This window comes from Rhagoletis pomonella, unplaced genomic scaffold (genome assembly GCF_013731165.1).
Source record: "Rhagoletis pomonella isolate Grant_MI unplaced genomic scaffold, Rhpom_1.0 Rhpom_scaffold_06226, whole genome shotgun sequence".
Classification (NCBI taxonomy): domain Eukaryota; kingdom Metazoa; phylum Arthropoda; class Insecta; order Diptera; family Tephritidae; genus Rhagoletis; species Rhagoletis pomonella.
This window is the reverse complement of record NW_023464760.1, coordinates 4514-6953: the sequence shown is the minus strand read 5'-3', so window position 1 is coordinate 6953 and position 2440 is coordinate 4514.

The window sequence follows — 2440 nt, the reverse complement described above, 5'->3', positions numbered from 1 at the left end:
AATTAGTTTTCATAAAAATCCACGAACACTTTACAAAAGGTCCAAAGGTCTTGCTTATTCCTGGACATTTTACAAGTAAGTTGATTAATGTCTTAAAATTTTTTCCAAACAAAATTATAATCGTGTCCTTATCGACAGGAGCTTATTCGTCCAAGCATCGCTGTGAGTTCCACGAGCGTTTCACTGCATTTTCATCTACTAATCACTAATTTTGCGTATTCCTGCACATTTTACAAGTAAGTTGCTAAATGTCTTAAAATTTTTTCCAAACAAAATTATAATCGTGTCCTTATCGACAGGAGCTTATTCATCCAAGCGTCGCTGTGAGTTCCTCGAGCGTTTCACTGCATTTTCATCATGCCAAATAAAAAGAGCGAAATATGGCTGCACTTCTCCGATGAGAAAGAAAAAAAGTAAAGTGTAAGCTATGTGGTCAGCAGATATCCGTGGCAAACAAATCAACGTGCAGCCTGATTCGCCATATGAATAGGCGGCATCCCTTCCAAAAAATTGCTAGGCAGGAGCATTTGGAAACAGAAGTTGACACGAAGGCAGCAGCAACGCAGGTAGAAGCACCACAGAGAGCAGCAACGCAAGTAGAATCACAACAAGCAGCAACACAGCGAAATACACCGCGAGCATCATACGCACCGCAAGGATCGGTATCACAGTACCTACACAAACCACTTCCAGTCAAAAAGCAGCAACAAATCGATGACCAGGTAATTAAAATGATTGTCCGCGAGTACCATCCATTTAGCATCGTCGAAGACGTGGAATTTAAATAGCTAGTATGTCTCCTAAATCCGAACTATAAACTCCCAACTAGGAAAACAGTGTCATCCTCGTTAATACCGGCCATGTATAATGTAACCATGGAGGTGGTGAAAAGGCGGTTAGAGAGGGCGTATGCTATATGTGTGACGATGGACGGTTGGACTTCCCGTGCAGGAGATAGCTTCTTTAGTGTGACTGCCCACTACATTGTGGAAGAGGATAAAAAAACATTCCTTGCGTCGGATTTGTTAGCTTGCTCCTCATATTTAGATAGGCACACAAGTGAAAATATTACAAAAAAAATTTACGAAATTTTTTGCGAATGGGGAGTTAGTAACAAGATAATTGTTATAGTTAGTGATAATGCAGCTAATATGAAAGCAGCAGTTCGTGGGGGGAGGTTGGCGGCATTGGGTAAAATGGCAATGTGGTTTAAAAGAAATAGAATCAGTTTTGCATAAAATAAAAGTAATTGTTAGGTTTTTTTTTCAAAAAGCACTTACGCTTCTTCAAAACTTAAAGCAACATTGCAGGCTATGCAGCAACCAGTTTTGAAACTTATTAATGACGTACCTACTCGCTGGAACTCAACATATGAAATGTTGAAACGCGTATTAGTTTTAAAAGATGCAGTGATTTCCACTTTAGCTTTAGTTAAGTCGTCGATGCTGGCCAGAGATGACGAATTACAAACAATTAATTTTTTAAGTAACGAAGAGTGGTTGGTAGCAGAGCAATCAATGAAAGTTTTAGAAATTTTTTAAGTTGTTACGACATTAATTTGTGTCGAAAAGCACATAAGTGCATCTTGCGTAATCCTGTACATTAAGCAATTAAGCAAACATTTAAAAACCTCCAATACCTCGCAACTAAGCCCCGATGTAAACAATTTGGTTGCAAAACTGTTAAACGAACTTAACAATAGGTTTAAAGACTTATGGCCTTATTCATAAAAAATAAAGTAGGTTTAAAGAGCTTTATAAATTGACGTTTTCATACATTTTTCAATTTATAAACCTTTTTTAAAGCTACTTTATTTTTTATGAATAAGGCTATTAGAATTTAACGAACTAATAGCGCAAGCCACAATTCTGGATCCAAGATTTAAAAAATTTGGATTCATAACTGAAACAGCATATAATCCCAATGTCGACAAATTATATTTAAGAGTTGCTAATATGGTTGTTCAAAACACCGATGCTTGTGACGAAAATCACAATGACTGCAGTTCAATTGTAGAAAGATTGGATAGCGACCGGTTTGATCTCATTTGGAAAGACTTTGACGCTGAAGTCCAGAAATACGTAAGGCCAGCAAATCAAACAGCAAATGCTATTATTGAGGTGGACAAATATTTAGCTGAACCTGTTCTTCCGCGAAAAGACCATTCTGGAAAGCCGAATGATCCACTGGTGTGGTGGCATCAACGGAAAAACATTTATCCTCGGTTGTTGCAACTTGCTAAAAAACGTTTATGTATTTCTTCTACATCTGTTCCTTGTGAGCGCATATTTTCGCACGCTGGCCAGCTTGTAAGCGAAAAGCGGGAGAGTCTTAAAGCCAGTAAGGTATCTCAAATCGTCTTCTTAAATTACAATTTAGGCAACAATGATTTCTAATGTTAAACACTATGTTTTTAAAACATAAAACGAATGTGCCTAAT